At 39.6% G+C, this 24400-nt stretch overlaps 2 long non-coding RNA genes across 2 annotated transcripts in view; one reads left to right on the forward strand and one right to left on the reverse strand.

The window, feature by feature from the left end:
* Positions 1 to 1774: 1774 nt before the first annotated feature.
* The window catches only part of LOC148818517 (uncharacterized), a 28047-nt gene continuing 5421 nt past the window's right edge, over positions 1775 to 24400 (reverse strand). The window contains exons 2-3 of the long non-coding RNA XR_016094470.1: positions 6563 to 6747; positions 1775 to 3201 (exon numbers count right to left, since the gene is read on the reverse strand). This is a non-coding gene — a long non-coding RNA (uncharacterized LOC148818517). The remainder of the gene's footprint in view (positions 3202 to 6562; positions 6748 to 24400) is intronic.
* On the forward strand, positions 11964 to 18153 carry LOC148818518 (uncharacterized). The gene is made up of 3 exons (XR_016094471.1): positions 11964 to 12051; positions 12174 to 12293; positions 17356 to 18153. It is a non-coding gene; the product is annotated as an uncharacterized LOC148818518 (long non-coding RNA).

Raw genomic sequence — 24400 nt, forward strand, 5'->3', positions numbered from 1 at the left:
TTTCTGATCCTGTGTTCTGTGGATACAGAAGAATAACCGAGTCAGCAGGATTACTGTTAGGCCAGTGTGATAAACATGCCTGGTATGATGAGTGTGACAAAGACATTTTATCTTCACTACAGCCCCATCTCACATTACATAACAGCTATTGTAGACTGTAGATGTTTATACTCTATGTAAATGTCTGTGCTTCATTTAAAGGTGTGGCTTCTGCTTTAAATGTATAGCATTTACATCATCCTAGATTCTAAGCACACTGAACTATTTTCAACATAATCATAAGGATGAATTTCAGTATTTGTATTGCAACTCCAGGCTCCAGCACAGCAAACATGAAAAGCATCACAAAAAGCTACAGCCTTTTTGTATGATTTTCCTAGATAAATACATCTGCATATTATTCATTTCATTGTTGATGTTTAGATAACAAATACACTGACACTGGGAATTTTTAATGAAAAGAATAAGCATAAGAATTAACTGGTACTAGTTGTAGAAATAAAAGGCATCCAGTGTTCTAAAGGAAAGTACAACTTATGATCAAACCAAACATCTTTTCTGAGTCATTCAAAACAGCTCTTTTCTATAGCAGTTTTCACGTTTTGTTTTTAAACACAAACTTTTACACACATTGCACTCTTACAAGAAACGTGTTTGATAATAAAGACCTACTTTCAATTACCAAATACTTTGTACTGTACATTAAATTCAGTGCTGTGTAATTCTAGTTCAGAGACACCTATTGTGCAAAGTGTTTTCCTGGGCATTACGTGTTTGAAGCTTAATGTGTGTGATGGCTGAGTTATGACTTCTGGATTGTTGGACGGCAGATCTGTTTTGGTTTGATGTGTGTGCTGTTTGTTTAACATTGGCGTTGTTGGCAGGAAAACACGATGACATCTGTTTTCTTGGTTCGCTTGCCCCTGTTCCCATGCCTGTACCATATTCGCTACAATAACTGGAGATGGAGTAGCAGGTGCAAAAACATATATATTGCATTTTTAGTTGTCGGTACCTTTCAAGAAGACTAAGGTTGTATCCAAAAGACCTATGTAGCAAGATTTCAGCATGTAGTTAATATGAAACAAAAAACATTACCAGGGACAAGTTCAACACCAATGGAAAGAAAATATTGTTATAGTACATAATTCTTGTTAATAGATTGTTATAGCTGGCTTTTCCCTTCGGTTATTGCTTTATTTGACACTGTGTACGTAGGTAAAATTACTCTGTTTTGTTTTTTAGACCATTATTTAATGTTAGCCTTGTTTTAGAAGTGAACACTCTAAACATTTGGAGCTCCTAATGATAATATTCACCTGTGGTAACCTATTGTGTTGCATTTGTTTTTGGAGCCGAAGAAACCAGAAAGTAAACACTGTCTTAATAATAAATGAGTGTTTACAAATAAAACCAATGTTCAGTCCATTTATGAATATGAGAAACAGCTGATCTCATTAAGCGATTAAATCACTTGCCAAAGGACGATGTAATGAAAGTAAGCTTTGATCCTACTTAAAGATGCGACAGTCAGACTCCAAGTTCATTCCCGCTGCAAACATTTCTGAATATTCAGCAAACCATATTTAACATGAATTTCGTGTTTAATGTTTTAAAGTCATCGCTTGGAACATATTGTGTACTAGGACATCTTACATTATACATATACTGTATTCTGTCAAGCATTAAAGTTGTCAGACCTCACTGAGGTTTCCTTTTGCTCTGTTTGGTGATTTCCAGATTGTTCGAGTAAAACCAGTTCACAGCCCTTCTTGGTAAAAGAGAGTTTATTTATCTGGACTTGGTGTAGTATTCAGTGTTGAACATTTAGGTAATTCCTTTGGGGAATTACAGCTCAAGGGTTTTGTTTAAAGTGATACTCTCTGAAAAGTACCATCACTGAAACCAGACATTTTTTTTAGCTGTGATTAACATACAGTATGTAACGCATGTTCTTTGTATCATAGTCCATGATAGATACTTTATTGTCCAAAACATGGGAGTCACCTAAAATCACATGAAATCACAACAACAGTATGTGATACATAAATATAAAAAGTAGGTAGTGGGGGAGACTACATTTACATACCTTCATTGGGTAGTTTTATTGCAGAGGGGATAAAGGACTTCTTATAAATGTTTTTATTTGAATTTGGTACCCTAAACAGTCTTCCTGAGAATGGAATGGGTGTGTGAGGTTCCTTGCCATTTGGAGAACTGCATTATGAAATAAGTCGCAGAGCTGGGGCTGCTGTTTCCCAATTATTTTTCCTGCTATTTTCACAATTCTGGACAGTTTGCTTTTACTTTTCAACCCCAGGTTTCCATACCATACTGTCGCATTAAATGCCATGCTACTTTATAATATTTCTTTGTCTTTGTCTTTACTATGTCTCACACTAGTGTTGTTGTTATCGTTATCATCATCATCATCAGGTGGGGAGGAATTTGTTTTTGTTTGCTTGACTGCTGTTGGTTGCTTACTTTATGGCTGCAGCAGATTTCTTTTTGTCATTCTGTGCTTCTGGGCCAAAGGTCAAAGCTAATCCTTTGTGATCATGCTGATGGGCAGATATTGTACATCGCTGAAATGCAGAACAGTTGATCCCGCTTTCTGTCTCTCTGTGAGTGATTGTCGCTGCTAAACATCAGGAAAACACCCCTTTTTCTCTCATTTAAAGACAATGTTAAGACCGACTCTCAAACAAACCTTAATTGTTTTAAGACAGGCATAAGAACAAAATATGCAATACAGTCATCCCCAAGATGCACTAGCTGCCAATCAGAACATTGTGGACTCCTGTGTTGCTAATATATATGATACATATATAATATAATGACTTTTGTCAGCTTTTGTCATACCCATTATTATTTCTTTCTCTCATCTGTGGACATGCTCTGATTTTGTTGCTCTTGTGTTCTTTCCAGCTGGAATCGAGTGTCTCGTCTCCAGACTGGAGCTGTCATGACCCACCAGTTCTGCTGCTCTTCCGCGGTAATTTTTGCCAGCGTGGCGTTTCCAGAAACACCCAGGAGACAGCCTTGATGGACACGCCGCTCCGTGTGGACGCTGTGCTGGGGGATGAGACAAGTGGCACAGACACCTGCTCACTCATCCTCACTGAAGCCAGTCAGATGTCTGCTGTCTCCCTTTCCATCACTGTAGCCAGGTCCGTGCCAGAAATTCGTTAAGGGGCTGACCTGGCAAACGATAATAACAGCCCAGGTTACCATGATTCTGTTCTTATAAATTAGAACCATTAGAAGGATTACCAACGAGAGGAAGCCATCTAGATCATCTGGTTTGGATTTTGATCTGGGGATCTAACCCAGTCATTTTTTGAACGAAGCCTGGGTACCAGCATGCCCCTATAGTCATATGTATCCCACTGCATTGTGAGAAAAGGGCACTCCTTACACTTTGATTTTGTGTTAAGATAAATGTGTCTGCTTCAAAAAAATGTTTCTTACTGGATGGGCTGATTGCTCTAAGAGATTTGCCCTGTTGTACTTATTTGCATTGTTGTCAGTACCCACAAAGCAATATCACTTCAACAAAAACATAATGGAAGGAATCTTTCCAGGCATTTAATTTCCCCCTGCTCTTTTCAATTGCTGTAAATAATTTTATTTGTGCTACAGTTTAATCATTGTGATCTTACCAGTGTTTCTAAATAAAATAACCATCACTTGAGATGTCAAGATATGGGTATATCTTTCCTTCAAGCAGTGCATTTAAAGCTCTCTTAAACATTGGGAAAACAGACCTGTATCGTTTATCTAAGGAGTGGGTGGTAGGTTTCTTCCAGCAGACATTTCAAATGAAAAATTAAATCACCTGGAAATATGTTTCATACAGGTACTGTCATATAATGTTCAATCCTATACATCTTCTATTGATTTATACTTCTATTGTAGATTGTTTTGTTAAATGTTTTATTATTATTAATCAAAGTTTAAAATATGGCATTAATCTATAAAATCGACAGCAATACTAAAGAGTTGTCATAAAAAAAACAGAAAAATATGCAATGCAAAGTAATCATGGTAACCATTCATGAATATCAAAGAAGAAGCTAGTCATCCTGTTAAAATACAGTTACATACACAACTGCAAAAACTGCTCCTCCCTCTTTTTCTAGAGAATTTCTGAAGATTCCCCTCCTACGGTCCCAACTTCACCACAATATGTGTGAGCAGTAACATTTCAATGAGTGTGCTGTGCACTGTATTGTTAAAGGAACTGAAAGTCACTATATTATTGTTTTCTCTGCTACAGTGATCCCACTGCAGCAGGTGTGAGTGGTCAGCGAGTCCCTAGAGACATGGCTACTATTATTGATGGCATTTGTGGGGGTCTGGAACCACACTTTTTTAGCACTCTTATTTAGCAGAGTGTATTGTTCTGATGACTCGTGTGTGACCAAAGACTGAGATTCTGAGAACCTTTAATAGTTAAACTTGTGAATTCATACCACCCTAACAGTACACCATATTCATCCAAGTGTTGTGTTTCAGGGAGTTCCAAACCTGTATACATTTTGTTCCGCTAATGTTGTTCTTCTACTCACACGTGGCATTTAATCAAAAAGTGTCCAAATTATTTCCAATTATTGTTCTCATGCCATTAAAAAAATCTACTGAAGAGTTCTCAAAACCTTGAGGTTTAAGGAGAAGTATTTTGTAGAAAAAAATGACGGAATAAATCACACGTTGAAAGCTCAGGGAATGTTTGCCTGCATTTTCACTGCTGCTTTGGTTTTACATTTTTTATGCCTTAGAAGTCAACTGCTAGGCTTCTGCTGAGAAGATGAGGTGTATCTGCCTTTTTGGAATTGCTTAAATTCCTCTAAAAAGGTTGATATTCAACAGGCCAGGGGTGGCTCAGAGATAACTGAGATAATATCTCTGATTCCCTGGAGGTTAAAGGCTGAGGTTTTTCTTTGTGACAGTCGAATAGGTCTTGCCCAAGCAACGAAGGGTTAACATTCTTGTGCTAATCTGTCGTGTCTGCCTCTCTGGTGAGCTAGCAGAAAGCAAATGGTTTTGAATTTGGCTCTCAGTTTTATACCATTTAGAAGAGATTTCATTGTCTGATTGTTAAGCAGGCACAAGGGAGGAGCTATCCCAGCTTATACTGCTTCTGAGTGTGAGAGAGGCAACTCTCTAAAGCGTACTTCCCCTTCTGCCTCTCAGAAAATGTGAACTTTATTGGAAAATCCAACAGTGTGTCAACTGTGTTCACTGGACTCGGGGGGTTGGGAGGGCTTGAGGGGTAGTTTTAAAGAACCGCTTAGTAAAATCAGACATCTCTTTTCAGATGCCTAAGGCACTGTCCCCCACTTGCTGTTTTTTTTTTTCTTTTAACGGCGAGCACTGCCTGCCACACTCCTGACAGTATCCGCAAACTGTGGAAAATGACAGGACGCCAGCCACTGCCCAGACAGCTCAGGCCGTGGCCCCTTCCTGACGTTCGTTTCCCTTGTCCGCATCGCAGAGGAAAAAGCCACAGGGACGGATCCCCAGCACCCCACCCCCACTTCCACACACACTCTTTGTAAGTGTCCTAGCAGTGCAGGGCACGGACAAGCGAGCACTTTTGTAGCCGCATATGGGTCATTGATTATAAGTCAGCTGGAGGAGAAGATTGATCTGAGAGCTACTCTGGCCGTGCGTTAGGGAAGTGCTCACCCTGTGCTCTCCAGCCAGGCCTCTCGTACAGGGAGAGAGAGGAGGAAGTCCCAGTTAATCTATCTACCAGCTGGCTTCTTAGCACACAGATTGGATTAGAGAGCAATTTACTGCCTAAATGGATTCATATCCTTTCCCCCATTCACCCCCTTCCATCAACATCACCCCCAAGACTGTAGCCAGCAACCCCCTCCTCTGAATGAAACAGACAATTAGAAACAGCCATAACCTTCCATCGCCGAGTTTTTTTAACCATACTTACAGCACTGGATTTTTCCTGGGTGTTTTCCTGGGCTGCTAAAGGCGTTCTTTTAACATCTAGAAACGTTTTTTTTTAAATAAAAAAGCTGAAAAAAAAATAGATTTAGAAAACTGGGAATCATCTATACGTTTGGTTATATGTCTGAAATCAGTGCACATTAAGTGATGAGGCATCTCAAGAATATCCGTTCTGTGAACGTTACATTTAGTTGTCAGTGAGCAGCATCTGTTTCATTGATTTGAATTAAACATTAGAATTGAAATGAACTGAATATGTGAGTCCAGAAAAGAGGCACATTTTATCACTATGCTTAAAACCTTCCTAAAAACATTTTCTAATTAAAATTCCTACACAACCTACTCTAGATTACAGTCCATATGCTGAATTTTCTTTTGTCCAAGCAATTCACACTCTAGGCCTGATATGCACTCTAGGACTTAGAGCCAAATTGTTTTTCCCTGGGGCTGCGATTTAAGCAGTGTTAAATAATTAAAGAATGGGGGCTACAAAACAAAGTTTAATTGGCCAGAGAAAATCCCTATAATGTGTCATGGTACTTTTTTAAGAAATAACCTGAAAAACACAGGAATGTAGCGGATTTTTACACACCAGTATGGTATTTTTCCTGAAGATTTGTTGACTCGGTCATTTCTGAAGAGTCGACCTCATGTGTTTGTTGCTTGGTCCATGTCTCTCCGTGCTTGGACTTGTTTGGTGTTGCCCAGGATTTTCCAAAAACTTCCATTCAATTGCAGTTGACCACATCCTGCTTTGATGCCTTTCTTTTCTCCTGCCTTTACAGAAGGAATAAAATATTACAAGGGAAAAACCATTAGTGTCCTTGTAGAGGTCTGTAATATTGTGTGGCGGAATGGATTGAATTTTCTTTGGATGTGCTTTGCGGAGGAAGATCACTTAAACAAATTTATCATGGCTGTCCAGTAATTACCAGACTGATGATGGGTTGCAATATGGGCATTAGTCCACACTCTGTAAAATTCATGCCATCCCAGCCCCCCAGCTGGCTTTGAAAATATGGTACAGGCGGAGATGTAGGGAAATAATAGCCCATTGATATTTGCCCTCTTTCTTAATAAGGAAGGCAACATGACAGGTTTAAACCAAGGTCTGGGCCATTTGGAAGGGCAAAGCCCTCCAAAGAGGCTTTGACACTAATAAGTTTAAATTCTGCCTAATTATTTAATGTCTGTGGGATGCTGGTGGTGATTATGAGGTAATGAAGATGATTAAGAAACTGTTTACGGTGCTGTGAGTTTACAGTAAACACCCTTGATGAAATACAGCTAAAAGTGATCGGCAAAAGAGTTATTTAATATGTCTGAATGTTAAATTGTAACTTTTACAGTTTAGCTGTACTTTGAACCCGAATTAAGAAGGAATGAATTCCAGAAGTCCAGGACTCAGGGCCTAGGACAAATGAAATAGCACACAATATAAATCATTTAGTATTGCACGTACAGCACATGTATATAGAAGTGGCCCTACAAAATAAAAGTCTCAGTTTGTGGTTGTGTATCTTTTGCTGATCTCTAACTGTTGGTGATTTCTGGACGTTCTCTGTTCTGGGTATATTTACAAGTGTGGCACTGCTGTAAAGGCAGACGAGGACGACTGTATTAAGTGGCAGATAAGCAGAGAAAATTAAGACATTACAAGAAAGATATTGCCGTGTTAAAATCAGTCCAGAGATGAGATACATTCCCAAGCTTAAAGTCATGCCCTGCTCTGCTAAGGGAGAGGAGCTGAGCTTTTTAAGTCTTGAACAGAAAAGACAACAAGAGGATATTATTCAAGTATTCGGTGTCCTCAGAGTCATGGACAAAGTCACTGGATTTCTTAAGAATGAACAGGGAAATACAAAACAGAGGACACCAGTGGACACAATGGGGTACACATGAAAGTGCTTCTCTACACAAAGGGTTGCAGGAGTATGGACCAAGTTACCATTACCCTAGCTTCTTTCAGGAAACAGCTGGATGAGACAAGTTAGATGGGCCAAATGGCTTTCTCTTGTTTGTGACCTTTCTTATGTTGTACTGCATTTTAGTCCTTTGCAGGACTGTGGTCCCAAAATGGCCAAAGTAACATGCCAGATACAGTCATCAGAAAGGATAGTAAAGCCATTGAATGATCAGATTTGGATTATATGTAGTACTTTCTGTTATCTACATTATTTTATATGAAGGTTTCCTGCCTTAAACAGTTTCCCTTAAACATGCACAACCTAACAACACCCTTCCACATGGCCCTGTCATTTGCGCTCACTGTTCTTGTCCTCCAATGGGGTGACACTTCATCCTCTTTCAGTATTGCCCTCAAAAGCACTGAAGCAAGACCCATGTGGGTTACTGTACTTCAAACAGAAAGTGTTGTTGATTTCAGCTGTCACACTACACTTTATGAACAGATAATTTACAAACAGTACATTGTGCCATGTTCTTTAATCTATGGGTCCCTAGAGGTAGACATGATAAAATCTCCCCAGAGAGTCAGGAATTGGATGAACAGGGGACGGGTCCTCTCTCAAAGTCTCAACTCTGTTATCCTTTAGTTTAATTCCTGGTGTTTGTAAGCATGATTTATATGCAGTTAGAGTAGATTTTTCATTAAAGTGTCAGACTCTGAAAAAAGACGATCCATTAAAAAACAATAAAGAACCAAAAATCTGACTTATTCTACGCCAGTGCATTATTGATTCCATGTGAAGTGGATAAGAGACTAAAATGCACTTTCTACACAAGAGGAGACAAAGCAGCCACCTATTTGCCAAGTGGTTTCACATTTAATAGGGATGTCTTGTGTTGTTTTATTTTTCTAGCAATTTAAATTCAAATTCCTTGCCAGCTGATTGATTTTCACACACACTGCCTTTGAAAGAAATTTGGCTATAGGACAGGACTGATATAAATGCATCCACATAGAAACCTGACTTGTTCTTCTGCTTTAAAGACTGCAGTTTTGACAGGCAAGAGTGATAGGTCTGGGGGGGGAAAAAAAACGTTATCTGAGGTGAAAACACATTGGTGTTTGAAAAACGGTCAGCTAAAGTACATCCTGCCTAATCTTGGTAGCAAGAGGAAACCAGCACTAAGTATTAGAGATCCATGTTTTTTTTTTAAAAAAAACAACAACCCCTTTTTGTTTGCTTTTTTAAAATGAACTTGTAATCTCCAGAGCTTGGAGGCTCCAGCTTGGAGGCTTTCCTCTGTGAAGAGACCACGGCATCCAGATACGCTCTCTGGCAGCAGTGTGGAAGTCTCGTGTACAGTCCACAGCACAGAAGAGTTGAAGCTGTGACTCAAAATTGGTTTCATCAACATAATCACTTATCATTTCAAAGCCCTAAAAACAGGACGTAAAGATTTGGAAAGCTCCGGAACTCTGTGTTTTGACAAAGCTGCTGTTCCTCGTTTGCACTCTTGGCACAACTCACGTGACCTGGCCCCTAGCCTCTCTTTGTCACAGTTTTACTGCTGTAGACTCTACTTCCTCTTTAGAGTCTAACATGCTTGCTGTTAAACATCCCCTCTGCCATATTTGGATGTTTGCTTTTAAATGTGCTCTGAGCAACTGCTGTCAACACCATCATTTCCCAGTATCTTATGACAGTCCATGTGCCAAACATTTTAGTTCAGCCATCACTCTCGTGTGAGCTTAGTGCGCTGTTTTCAACACCAGAGGTCTGACATGGTCCTGCTTCATAAAATACAGCCGAAGCACAGCCTGGGAAGTGTATTCCATCGTCAATCATGAGGGGATCCATTGAGATCAGTGGCTGACGGGTGACATAAACTCTGTCTCAGCTTTCTGTAATTGAGCAGCCAGGGAGCAGAATCCAAAGCAAACTGGACTTGTTTTCAAATTAACATCGTATTTCATCTAATGATTTTTTTTCAAGCAAGATTGAAACTATGATTTACAGAAAATGGCTTGTCTTTTTCACACTTACTGTATAAAACATTTCCTCAACAGTATTTACTGTCACTGTCTAGGATACCTTGAGAAGGAAGACCATATAAGATAAAATCAGCTTTGCAGAGAGAGGAATTATCATCATTTCTGGAAACACAGACTGTCGAAGTGCTTTGGGATCAAATTTAACTTGGTATCAAAACAGTGTATGAAGAAGGAATTTCAAAAATTTTGAATCCACTACAGTCAGTTCTTTTTCTGTAGATCTTTGTTTATTACATTGACATACTGTAATATGGGATATTAGGATAAGAAGGCCATGTAATGTTTTAACATTAGTCTATGTTCACAGTGAATACAGAGCCAAACAGTCTTCAATATAGCGATATCATTTTTCTACAACTTGGAGAAGAATTAACAGAAAGTGTACGGCCCACAGGCAGAGTATAACCATAGCCAGGATGCTGTATAAAACAGCTACAAAGTATTAATATCGAAGTTCAGAAATGCCTTTTCAAAATTTAGCCCTTGTAGGAGTTTCTCACTTTCCAGTCTCTCCCATGACTCAAGTTTGTTCCATTGTCAGTCCCCCTTTGAAATATCGATTTGACACTGTGATTGTAAACAATGCAAATAATGTTATTTTTTATTCTCTTCATGCATTGCTCATTGTCTTTTATATTTCCAGTCTCTGGGTAAATGGCATCTTGGCTGTAGAAGTCCTATTTCTTCCTTTCAGCTCTGCTGTCTAGGCCGCCCCATGATTTCTCTCTAAAGAGCACGCCTTAGTTTCGGGGTAAGCTTGCTTAACATGCAGCTCAGCCTATGTGCTCCATTGGAGGACTTTTAAAAAATCAGCTCTGTCCTTATTTAATTATACCGAGAATAAAAAAACAGTGGAAGAAGAGTTAGTCAGACTCAGCAATTCTGCCCTAGCTGGTGTGAACACAAAAGGTCTATGCCCAATTCCTATATCCCAGACCAGTTTACCTTTCCTGTATTTTGATGAAGTTGCACCCTTACTACCAATCAGTCTAGCTAAGTTGCATAAGTCCTGCATGGTAACCCCAAAACTGTACAACTGTAGTCAATTTCATACATCTCCCAGAGGTGTGTCCCTTTGTTAGACACAGTACATGTGTGACTCAGCTGTGATGTCATAGAGATGAGTCATTAAAATTAAGGGATAGGTTTTATTGTCAATATTTGTAATACAGTTGTGTTTGTGTGTACAGAGCTAGTCTTGCCCCATCTTCATGCATGCCTTACTTGATTTCTTATCACAAGACAGCACTTACATTACATTGTCATTAAGAAGGGCCTTCATATAATTCCATTGAGCACAGATATTACTGTAGATAGCACCCAGTAATGAGAGATTCTAGAGCAAAACAGCATGTAATTAAAGTTCAAATAAAACCAGATTAGCTCCTGAACAGCTAAAAGCACTGTATAACATGCATGGTCACATTTTTAGCAAAAATAGCAACATTTTCTAATATTTATCATTGCGTTTTAACTGGACTTCATCACTGATCTTAAGCTGGTACAGAATAAAACTTTGACTAGCAAGAGAGAAATCATTGAAGTTTAAGGTAGCTTGCCACATAAGACAAATTGTAAATGAGGGACATATTTGTTCATACTGAGTATCACACCCCTTTTAATGAATTAAAGGATCGATATTTGGGAAGAAAGTAAAACAATTAGAATAAAAGAAAAGTGGAAAATGAAGGTGATTTCTGGCTTTTTATAACACATTTAAGCTGGAAGGTAACAACATTCCAATTAACCTAAAGCAAAATGCTTCCCAGTTACTTCTCCCTTAATAGTGAAATCAGCATTGACACATATTTAACAGTGAGAGAACTTGCCACAAACAAAAACTCTATCCCAGCAGCCAAATAAGGGCATTTTCAGTGAGACACAGGCTTTCTAACAGGAACTGCATTTCTTAGGTCTGACATTTCTAAGCCGAGTCAACACAGGAAGTTGCATACAGATATTTTAGCCCCGGAGAAAGCCTGAGCCAAAATAGGAAGGTACAGTTCTGCTGTTTGTATTGATCGTCTCGCTTCTTCTGACAAGAATATTGGTCAGGCACACTCAAGATATTGCATGAAATGGATGTGCAGAATTTCAACGAGAGACAAAGCATTTCAGTGGTAGGTTAGTTAATCTTCATGATGAACAAGGCTAATGTCAAAAGTGCTTTCTTGTTAACGCTTAAAGGAATGTCCTGTTCTGACAAACGGCTAAAAAACGAATCTGTTTAATTTTGATCTAGAGCCTGAGTATTCAAACTCCTCAGAAGGCCCGGACCAAGCTGACCCAACCTAGCTCTTCGAAATCAACGTGAATTACAACCCAGATATGGAAAATAGGGGGAAGTGCATTGAAAACAGAGGTAAAACAGAGGAGGTATTTCTTTATGCAAAGAGCTATGGGACTCTTGTTCATGAAATAATTATCTGTTAGCAACCAAATGAGCCAAAAAGGGCCAAATGGCCTCCTCTCATTTGAAATCTATCGTATATTGTAGACAATTATCCTCTCTCTGCTGAAATTGTCTAGACAATGGTTTCAACTTGGCCTACACATATTTTATTGTATTTAAATCTGCTTGTAGTAAGGTTTACTTAAATCAAAACTAAAAGCATAAAAGGTCTGGTTGTCATGTAAGAACGAGGTGGGCGGGGTGACACAAGATTTCTTTATACTTTTATGGGTGAGAGCTTCCTTTAAATCGCAACTTCTCCAAACTTCATGGTGATTGTGTATTACAGTCAGTTTCCTGCCACAGCCCGAAATCTCTCACATGTATTTTTCCAGAAGGTGAGCTGGTGTAATTTGGCAGTAAACGTTCTCACCTTCTGTGGAATAATGCGATTCCTTCTGGAACTCAGAATTTAAATATTCCCTTGTGCAAGCACAGTATCTCTATTTGGATCTTCTGAGGGCCTCTGGAATTTTGTTTTCTCGTTGCAGACAACTGGCCGGTGTCCTGACTGACATGTAGTAAATCAAGTGGATTTGCCAGTTTTTTGATTCTGGGAGCTTCAGTGTGAAGGCAGTTCAGGTCAGAGGTGAAATGGGTTTGGTGGCCTCAGGATAGACCCAGTGCGTATTAGTCCACACCACAAATCCAGCACACAATCTGTCACTGATTGCCTCTACAAGTACTGTATGCAGGGGGCTTCTTAATGGATGCCAGTGTGTGTTTAGGTCAGCAATGTAGTGTGGTATAAGAACCCATGCAGGCCATTGCTATCTGCTCTAATGGTGAACAACTCAGCTTTGTCATGACCACTGGGTCACATCTCTCAGCCCCTGTAAAGTGAGGTTCACAAAGGTGACAAGCCCTCAGTCCTCAGAGTGGAGTGTGCTTTGGGCTTTATCACTCCAGGGTGGCCACAACTCATCACATCTTTGATCGTGCCACATTCAGGCATCTGAGCTCAAGCAGGTCCCCAGGATTTCCATGCACTTCAAGGGAGAGCCGATGAAAGGGCGCTGGCCAGCTGTTAGTCCTGGGCTGCTCTACGTCAGTGAAAAAGACTCCGAGACATGGACGAGTTTCAGCCTGCAGATCAGTTCCGATCTGTCCTCATGTGATGTGCTGGTCTTTACCTGCTGCTGGAATGCCAAACTGATGATGCAACAACAGTTGAAAACTTTGCCTTAACATACAAGACAAAGGCAAACAAATAGTGACATATTTGCACTTAGTGTAAAAGTCTTATGCCGAAAGTATACAGAATAAGCACCCAGTATTTTATTCTTTACTAATGCGTCTATTCCAGGGTTATGCATTACGACTGTCAGATAAAATACAAAAGAGGGGTAGGCTGGGAAAGCTAGTGGTATCTGTTATGGCACAAATCAGAGTGGAAACAGCAGGAAACACTTTTTTAGAGTCTGTAGCTTTTCTGTGAATCAAACAAAAGGGAGTGCATTCGGTGTGAGATAGTACTTTGCCTTCTAATCTGCAAGAGTCATGTTTCACCCCAGAAATGAAAAAACTAAAATTGCTCTGTGCTTTTGAATTATTGGATGATTGTTTCTGTTTTATAGTCAGTTTCATAGCTTCATATTTATTTCCCTAGATGAGAGAAGCCTCGCCCTCTAGGAGATGTAAGAGTAACCACCATAAAAGGCAATCTTTAAGTGTGTCACATGGTAACAATGTTAAGAATGCAAGGCCTCTGTCACATGGGACTTTCACAAGGAAATCAGATTGAAACCACTGGGTCAAATGAATGAAATGGTTATATGCAAAAAGCAGGGGGAATTTGCTGCAAAGAAGATTTTCACTTCTGTTTTGCTAAACAGGAACATTTAAATTATTTCAGCTTATTTGCTCCTTCAAGTTAATTTCCTTTTCTTTTTTTTTTCTGCTTCGCAAAGCCTCCCTCTCTCTGCACGGTAGAGCTTTCTGCAGGAAAGATTTTTTTTTGGTTTAAAAGCCCCGATGTGTGCGTGTGTATTTGAGTGGGCTGGCCATTACAGTTCCAGCACATAGATGTTCGAACAAAGTAGGTGATCTTAATATTTTTCTCGCTTTTATCTTAAATTAGTTAGCCGATGGGCGTGTCTTAGTGAGTGATCACTTGAAAGGATAATTACTCTTTAGAGAATTTGGACGAAACACTGACAAAATGTGATTTTAATACACAATATTATACTTTATAAATAGGTGTTTAAGATATATGGTACTCAAGCTGTTGTTAGCTTCTGTACTCTTTCTGTCATATCATATTTTAACTGCTTTAGTTATTTATCTGTGTGCATGCCTCTTATTTATTTATGCATTATGTGCTTTGATATCTATGCAGGCTGTCATGGATGTGCAGTTTATTAGTCGGCAAGCCAAAATAAAGTATTTTACATGTGAAAATGTTACATGGTGCAAAATGTATATATACACATACTGTATACACAAAATAAAACTCTTAGTTTTTTCCTGTTAGTGTACTGCAATCAGGGCCTAGTCCCTTATTATAGTTCTTCATACAAGGCATGGAAGCTTAATCAGATGTATGTGCCCCAGGTATAAGCTACAGGGCACTGAAACAGCACAAAAAACAGAAACGAGGAAGCAGTTTTAAACTAGGGCACAGACATTGCCTTAAATAGCAGGTGTTGGCTGAAACGCTGGTGACGAGTGGCTCTTTGTCATATCCACAGTTCTGACTTTTTACAGCTTTGCGTCCATGTTGTTGTGCCCTGTGTCATCGCGACTGCGGACAGCTCTCTCTCCCTCCTATCCACACCAGCACGGAGTCACTCTCTCACACACATGGAATTCTTTAGCATTCCTGTCCAACTCCCTGACTGCCTCACCACACGCACACACATGCGCACACTCCTGCACTATCAGTCCTGGGCTGCCCTCTCCTCCTTGTGCTGTTTAGACTGCAAACAATCATTAGAGCAAGGTCTGTAGGGTGGAGCCCTGCCTCATTCTCAATGAGGCTTTCTTTTCTCAAAAGCTCCATATATGGGAAAAACTAGCAGGTAGTGATTGCCAAACTTAGTCATCAAAGCCTGCAGTCCACTCAGTGCGCAGTCAGCATCTGGTTTCCTCTCATTTTAGGGGCGTAATTTTTTCATAAGCTCTGTGAGTGTTGTGACAAAGCATTTACTGCCAGTGCTATTTACGGGTTTATTAACCGTTTTGAGTTCTTTTTATACAGTGTTAATTTTTAACGCTTAATTCTTTCTAAGCAAGTTATTCCTCCGGGATAGCTGGGCTGGGAAGAAACATACAGTTCCTGTGTCTGCTGGTCCTCAAAAGCTAGTGGTTTTCAGAATCCGGTTTGCTATAAGAAGAGGCATTGTGATGTGAAATCTATGCAGCAGAGCAGGCTGACAATTTGTGTTTGACAGCACTACCGATACCTCACGAAGTACGGCTCTGCAGCTCACCTTCAATTTAAAAGGGTCTTTCTTTGCATTCTTAGATGCCTGCTTTCTAGCAGAATTCCATTCACTGAACTGTTCTGTACTCAGACAGTGCTAATGTATGTGCTGTCAGCCTGAGAGAGGCCCTCTACTATTCAATTCCTGAGCTCCACATCGTGAGAAAATATTAAGTAAAGATCTGTACCACTTCAATGTCCATACTGGGCCGTTTTTGTTCGAAGGCAGAAGAATGAGTGACTTGTCTGTGCATGTTTGTGTTTCACAGGAATCTTAATTGTTCTGACACATCAATGCGATGAAGGGAAAAAACTATCGAGAGTACACACAGGATGATAGATCTCCTTTTTATGGTGATGCTTCTTTGGCTTTAAAAGAGAGTCGCTATGACTGCTTTATGGTCATTATCAGAGAACTCAGGTTGTAACCTATGTGAAAAGCGACAGTATGGTGTTTGGAAAATTCAATTGTTTATCTGTTCTGTTCTAATTTAATTGTAAAGATGCTTTTGAAGATGCAGTTTTTTTTTCTCTGTAACACCAAGGACTTCAAATCTGTAGAGAAGTCAAGCACATACTGAGCTCAGTGTGAAAGTCAGTAATTAATGCAGTAGATTCAGCACAAACATGGATGCCTTTTAGGGAACATTACAGCTTTTATCTATTTTACACTCTGACACCGATAAAGACGTAAGCTACTCCCTTTTATGTGCACTGGAAAAGCAACATAAATTTAAATTGATCCAGAGAATTCTCAGATTATGGCTCCTGAAGAGGATTTTCAGAAGCCACTGCAACACTCAAAGCTTGGAGGTAACGAGAAATGTGAACATTATTACACAGACTGAAGTGCCGTTCACTTTGGCCACATTACCTGTCTGTCACTTTAAAACTGCTCTCCAGTGTGGAGATTTCCGCTCAGAACAAGACTTCCTCTTTTCTAGTACCCATCAAAGCTGCTATTTTTACCCTGATTAAAAACACGCTCTGGTGCTCTGCTTTGAAGGCCAGAAGCAAGTGTGCTACACGCAGCAGTGTTTGTGTAGCTCTTACATAACAAAAATAATTCAAAGTATATTATTAACACAGAAACACAACACAAAATAATGGTAATAACTGGGCGAAGCTGCTTTGTGAAATCAGAGGAGCTGACAGCGCTCTCCAACTGTCGAGCGGCTGCACCCTTCCCTCGTCTAAAACCCTGCCCCAGTTTTTGCATTGCCTGAAGCTGCAGAAAAAGAAAGCAGGGCTGTTATTTGGTCCTAAGGTACTGTGCATTTGTGCGTGCAATGATCACATCTGCCAGCGAGTGCTGAAGCAACAGGAACTGCAGTGTGTACAACAGCAAGTGTGGGCATGAATGAAAGCTGGTTTAATGGTCACTGAATCACTTCTCGAGGTAATGAATTCTACCACTTGATATGCAAAGCCCCCTCTTTCCGGGCCCTCCCAGCTTCCTGCACAGCTCTCATTTCTCAGGGATCATCCTTGCTGGACTCCCAGCTCTTTCAGCTGTAATTTATTTTCTTTCTCCCATCGACGCTACAGGGAAAGATGCCTCACAAGGTCACCAAGAGGCCTTCAAGGAAAGCTGAGGAGGTTCTGCGGCGCTGTTTCTGCAGAGCTGGGGAAGACTCTCACAGCAGATGCTGAACAGGCATGTCTAGATCACAGCGACGCTTCCAAAAGCTGAGCTTCTGGGATTATTCTACTTTCCTCACTAGCTACTCCCAAATCAAACTCCCACACTCATTATAACACTGTATTGATGTCGCCTGGCCCGTCAGAATTTAAAGCAAAATGAAATCCATTTTCATTTTGCATTGATTCATTAAAGCCTATCTGATCATCATAGAATATAAATCATTTGTTACATGTGATTCAATTTGTTTCAACCATTCTAGGGTGAAGTGAAGCAATAATGACGAGGGTCAGAACTATCCTAAACTGATATATGTAACTATAATTCTACTCATTTTCCCACACTTAGATAGATCATTTTATTTCTTAATTGTTCAGAGAGTAACCTGCGGGAAGTGAAATGTAATCACAGCGTGGATAAGGCTTTCAGGAGGTCTCTTTCCACTCATTGTACTGCAGACCTGTTGCTCAGAGGTCTTCGAAAATTTGCCTGTCTGACGCAAAACTCAGCATGCCACATGCTTTGAATATATATTTGAATGTGTCTATTGAAACCCTCCCTGTTTCATTTAATAAAAACAGAGTGTATTAAAACAGGGCCACAGTGAAGTATAATCTATAGTAAATTTGTTGTTACTTCAACATAAATCATACAGTACCATCAAAATAAACCCTGAACACTTCTAGATATTGTACATTTCTTGTTTTCAGACATTTGTGCCCTAAAGAAATGCTTTTGAAACCAACACCATATCCTAGTGTATTGATCAAATTACACTGTTATTCTCAGACAAAAGGAAATGCCTATACAAAAGCTGCCAAAACAGCAAACACAATCCTGGGCATAAGGAAATCACTGGAATACAGGCATTTCTGGCTCTCCTGTAGAAAAAAAAGAAAAGAATGCTGAAGATACATGACAACGATGCCCTAAAAAGGCAATCTGATTGCTAACAGCAGGTAGAGGTGGAGTAATGATTCACCGCAGGAATTTTAGTTCAGGTAACACAGCAGGTATATGCTGTATATAAGTGCCATCACGAACCAGTTCCATTCTGTTACTTAGTTTCATGGAAACTACAATAATGATAAAGATATGAATTGAATTTTAATAAAGAATCTGCTAAGGTATAACGCTGTGCAGTACAAAGCTTTCAACAGGTAAACTCGGCCCTACCCTTCCTGACCAAAATCTCAGCTATTGACTAAATAAGGCAAGGCTGAAGGGCTTTCACGTGTCTGCAATCCAAAGAATGCCAGTGTGTCACAGCCTGAGTTTTACAAGGATTTTTTTTTTCTCCTGTACCCACCAATGCGAGGAGGAGAAAACGTTAGCCGAGATAACCCTGAAAATAAACTGTAACTGCCTGGACAACAAACACACCCTCTACATAAGCCGCAAATGAGTAAGCTGATAACCAAAAACGTCAGTATGAAGCTGCTGCATAACTGAAACTAGTCAATGATGCAGAGAAGTTTGTCAGGGAGAAATCCAACTCTATCTTTGTCAGGGAGAAATCCAACTCTTTGGAGATTTGGTGTCCATATTCAACTGTTTCTTGTTATGCTGTGTTGCTGAGCTGTGCTTCTGTTGCAAGAATTGAGGTACATAGTATGTGCTTTGTGTGTCTCGTACAGGCTTAGTAACCCTATGTTATAGGGTGAACAAAATGCAGCACCTACTGTGGGAAAAAGATTGTGAGGCAAAAACGGAAGTAGCGCCAAGATAATTCAAAAGATCCGAAAGCTGAAATGTGTTTTAAGTGGAAATAATATATGCACGCCTGGGGCAGTGTTTTTAAGATTCAGAAATGGCATCCACTGGAGTCCCCAGTTTTGACAGCGGAGGAACAATTCAACTGCAGCAGAACAGTGCTTCAGGTCTGTGAAAATGGGGCTCACTCAGGGGGGGCTGAACATTTTCTGTCGCCCTTGAGCAAAAACCCCAAACAACAGGGCATTTCAGCATCACCGGGATACTGTTGCTAGGAAAGATCAGCACAAGACCACAGAAACGCTAAGTGTTTTTGAGCTGCATCTTCATGAAGAGCAACACACTTGAGTTCTGATGAGGGCAAAAAACGAGAACCTCTGTAATGAATCGTCTCTTTCGAGCAAATTAGAAAATATTGTCAACCTTCTTTTTTAGCATTATAGTTAGACTGACGTTAAGGTAACTTGTTGAACACAATACATGGACTAACAATCCAAGGTAACTTGTTAATAATCTCACAATCAGTTTCTAAAAGGAGCTAAGTGAGCTCAGGCAATATGGTCATATTTTCACATGTGCAGACATGTATCAATGAAATTAATAAATAATTGTATCCAATGTGTGATATGGTCTGCAAAATAAAACTACCTTAGCACACTGTCTCTGCCACTCAATTTTTTAAATTATTTAATGCGAGTGAATGTGTCCCATGCATCCCTTTCTCTCTCAGTCAGGATATTTCTTCAGAACGCCCACTATGTTTTAAAGAGGTTCCTTCATTTACCCAACAGGGGGCAGGGTTGAGTTTGAAATCCTGTCATAATCACTGTGCTGTTGCCAGAGGGAGTGTCCATGTACGGTTGCTAGTGCATTCATCTGTTCCAATGACAGGGCATTTCCTGTCTCAGAATTTTTCTCTGCTGCAGAAATCATGTAGTCAGATGTGTAGTGTTGTTTAGCCATAACACACACACACACAAGATAAAGACATACATTTTTAAGATGAAGTCTCGTTTATATATTAATGTTTTGGTTTTTTTTTTAGGTTGCTCAGTATAGACACCTGGCATGGTTTTAATGCCCTTTGGGCCAGGTGTATGTGGAGACTTTGCATGTAGAAAAGATTTAATCTGAAGTTCTTTGCAAACAATTAGGTACTTGAAGACCTCTGTGATGCTGTGCGTTTTTAGCATACAATGATCTCAGTACAGCTCAGTATATCCCAATATTGCTCATGTGTCCCAGCCAGATGGGCAGAAAGTGGGCAGGGTGTGGAGACTGTGGCCCAGCTGAGTGTATTGAAGATGGAGGAGGCTTGTGGAGCCCCAGGGAACTCCCCCTCTGAGAGCTCAGTGTTTGTGGTGTGTGCCGGCCACCTGTGCCAGCTGTTAATGAACCATTATTGCCAACAGATGGTGTCTGTCCTGGGCTGTAAGTGTACAGAAAGCCCCATGCTGCTGAATCCCATCGTCCCCACTCACAAAATCCACTTTAATGGGTGTGTGATTGCATTAAACCAAATTGAAAAGTAAAAATATCCAGTTCACAATGGGATGCAACCTCAATCCACAAATGTTAAGGGAAGCAGGTTTAACTACAAAGAGTAAAAAGATGGGGAGAATTCAGGACTCATGGGGTCATGTTGCATTATACTGTATATCTATTCAACATTAGGTAAAGTCTGTAATAAAGTGGTTGCTATTTCAACACAAATTGTATAGTACACTTAAAATAACCCCCCCCCCCCCCCAAATTCTAGATATTGTACTTTTTATCAGGCATTTTCCCCTTGATGGAAGGTGAGAACCTTTTTTATTCTTCTTCTGAACTCTCTTCTTTGCAAAACTTTATTATTTTTGATATTATTATAATGATAATAATGACTTAGCTAACTGCCTTATCAAGGCTAACCTGCAATACAGATATAGAATGTGCATTAGGTAAGTGTCAATCAAGCGTATACAGCAAGTTTTTTGACTGATTTTGAGCAAGTAAAATTATATATTATATCCTAGACACAAAAAAGCACTCTGGTTTTAAACACACATGTCCTGTCCTTTCATGTCTGAAATAAGTGTCACTCATTTGTAAGGGACACTGATACAGGCTGTGAACTTTCTTTCCTTCAAACAAAGATTTTCTTTCACAATCTTTTTTGATTCTGCCAAAACAGGCCTGATTTTCCATTGCTGCATTAAACAATCTGCACCAGCATATCTACAAAAAAAGCATGACGCAGAAGGGTGGGCAAGTTTCATGGTAATCGGTTTGATGCACTTTATAAAATATTCAAGAGACTTCTGAAATTTGATGCAATGTGTCCTCCTTAGAGAGGGTGGTAAATAATGTTTAAATGGGTGCACTCACAAGTGGTCCTGTGCTGATGTACAGTACGAAACAACTCTCATCAGTTCAGCTGTATCAATGAGGACTGAACAAGGAACATTTAAACTCAAGACGATTCCAGATGCTCTGAAGTTTATCAAACAGAATGCACTGTGTATGAATTATGCATATTAAGAAATATAATAAAAACGAATATCATACAGTAAAGCCTTGGAATCAACAAATGACTGCAATTAGGAATCAAGTTGAGGTGATCAGAAGAAAATTTTCCTATGAGAAGAAAAATTCAGTGAATTTAATGGCTCATTACTATAAGCTCTTTGCTTGGTTCAGGTCACTTCATGTCTCATGCAAGTAAACTGTAGTTCACAGAGAAGGCTTTTTCTGAAAGTGCATTTAACAATATCAGTTATTAGCCAATTACTGAAATCAATACACATTCTGAAATGGAAAAGCGATTAACCTAGTTTTCCAGTTGATCATTATTATCTACATTTATAAGGGGTTTTTTGAAGACACACAAAGTGCTGCACAATAACATATGCAAAATCAAAAAGACAAATAAGGAAAGCAAAGCTAATTGACATTATAGAGTGAAAGCTACAGTATAGCGGAATGGGTCATTTTTAATATGTAGATTGTGACAGAGAACCTTAATACATTTCAAAATGTATATGGGGTGCAATATAAATATAGGGAAGCAGTGCATTACAGAGAACAGGAGTTATGTGCTGATGCAGAACACGTTTAATTAGCACACAAGATACAGAATCGTGGACAATCTGAATGGGGCACAGAGAATTATCGTTAAGTGAAACAGCACATTCCATATTGTATGTGGCAATAAACAAAACTGACTGTAAATGGTTTAAGTTGTGAGTTGTGGGCTGTAGGATGACAAATAGAACAATTTGTTATAGACAGCTGTTTCCAGCTGCTGTTCATTTCCTCTGAGCAGTGCTGCTGCAGGCTGAAATAAATCACTCCAGGGGGGGATTCTAGTGCATTGTTCAGGGAACGTATTTCATTTGCATCTAAAATACCTGATGGATCACAGGACATCTGGGTCTGCTTTTTAAAGTCACTCATGCCATAATGGGGTGCGTTATGGGAGCCCCATGTGCAAATCTCTGCCTTGTCAAGCAGATGTCCAGGAGGGTTTCATGGCACTGACTGCTGAGATCGAAAAGGCACGCCACCCACATGACCAGTATCACCAAACTTCAGTGCACAGGGAGAGAGAGGGCTGATGTCATTATCTTCAAACCGTTTAAGGACCGTTAATACTGCTACATTTCACACACAGCCAACTTTCACTCTTCATACTTAATAGCTGTTATACCTAAAAAAATGAAATTGTACATTTTTGGACAGGTGATATTTCAAATTTCTCAGAGTCTTCTCATGTAATATAAGTTATTCCTTGCACTGCGGGAGAAAGCCATCGATTACCTTAATACTGATGTTCCTGGTTTTTAATGTCTCATTCATATACTCAATAACATCTGATGCAGACAACAAAGTAACCAATAAAGCCAAAACAGTAAAAAATTATGTGATCATGCTGAGTAATTCACATCTGACGCCCAGCTTTGCTGAGTATTTGATATTCTGAATGCATATGAGGTAGAGGCTGTGAGAGAATATGTTTTTCCTATCGATTTTTAGTTGTGCTTAGTAGTATTATGCTTGTCAGGTGTGTCATATCCCATGCGAAGAAGACCAGCTTATACTGGACATTGAGTCAAGGTAGTATTATTAAATGGCATCCTAATGTTAAATTAAGTGTCTTTGTGTCTCTTTGTTTTAAAGTGCTGCTTTAATTTAGGATTTCAGATCGCTGTGCTGTTGATTCATTAATCTGAAGGTATTAAATTATTCAACTGAAAAGGCAAAGGTTCAGTAAAGCCCCCCTTACAACTGCATTACCATGGTATTTCTGTGAAGCACAGGGCATGGAAGGTTTGTAAGAAGTGCAGGAAGTTCACCGTGCTTCGTTTTTAAACTGTACCTGCTCAGCAGAAGGTCCTAGTTATTGTGCTCGGCGTCCCCATCGCCCTTGGCAAGCAGGCTATGACTGTGCGTCTCCGCAGCCGTGAGATATACATGACAAGGCAGAGTGGGCGTGTGTAAACTGAGCCCAGCCATCACCCCCCAGCAAGATGAACATTAGGCTGAGTAATGCAGGGCTTTCGGGCAGAAACACATGAGATCTGAACACAGCCATACGTGGCAGCAGACATGCAGCACAACACACATTTTTGAAGCTAATCAAGTGGCATTGGCTATATTGCATGTATCTTAGATAAAATGCGAGTTTGGAATTGCTTCTTTACCTACATTATACAGTCTACATTTTAAGAAACATATATACCTTTTTGACAAAGGTTTGCAAAAATAGATAAGTAGTTAAAAGAAAAAAATTGTCACATTTCACCAGTCTATTGCAATGACTTGGGCTGAGCAGTTACAGTGACTGTGATCAGCCAGTGGGTGGAGATGGAGAACTCCATGAAACCTAAGCCTATTTCATAAGTCAAATGAGAGATATTGCTCTACAAAGAAACGCTTTTTCATTTAAGTTAACATATTGATGCCACCCGTTATCCAACAAATTCATTGTACAATCATAGCTCTGATTTGGTCACCTGCAACATTATTGACACCCTTGATAAAGAGGAGCAAACAGGCTGTAGTAAACAGTAAAACAAAAAGATAATGCGTTATATTTTATGCTCAAAAAGTGAAAAAAAAATCGTATTAATTCTAATGCAACGGCTCAGAGAAAAAGATTTTTGTCAGCACGTAGTAATTTTACTTCTCAAAAAGATGCTGATAAATAAAATTAAATCTGTAGCCAATATTTTGAGTAGAAATAATCCTGTTAATCTT

Source organism: Atractosteus spatula, chromosome 18 (genome assembly GCF_055471065.1).
Source record: "Atractosteus spatula isolate fAtrSpa1 chromosome 18, fAtrSpa1.hap1, whole genome shotgun sequence".
Classification (NCBI taxonomy): Eukaryota; Metazoa; Chordata; class Actinopteri; order Semionotiformes; family Lepisosteidae; genus Atractosteus; species Atractosteus spatula.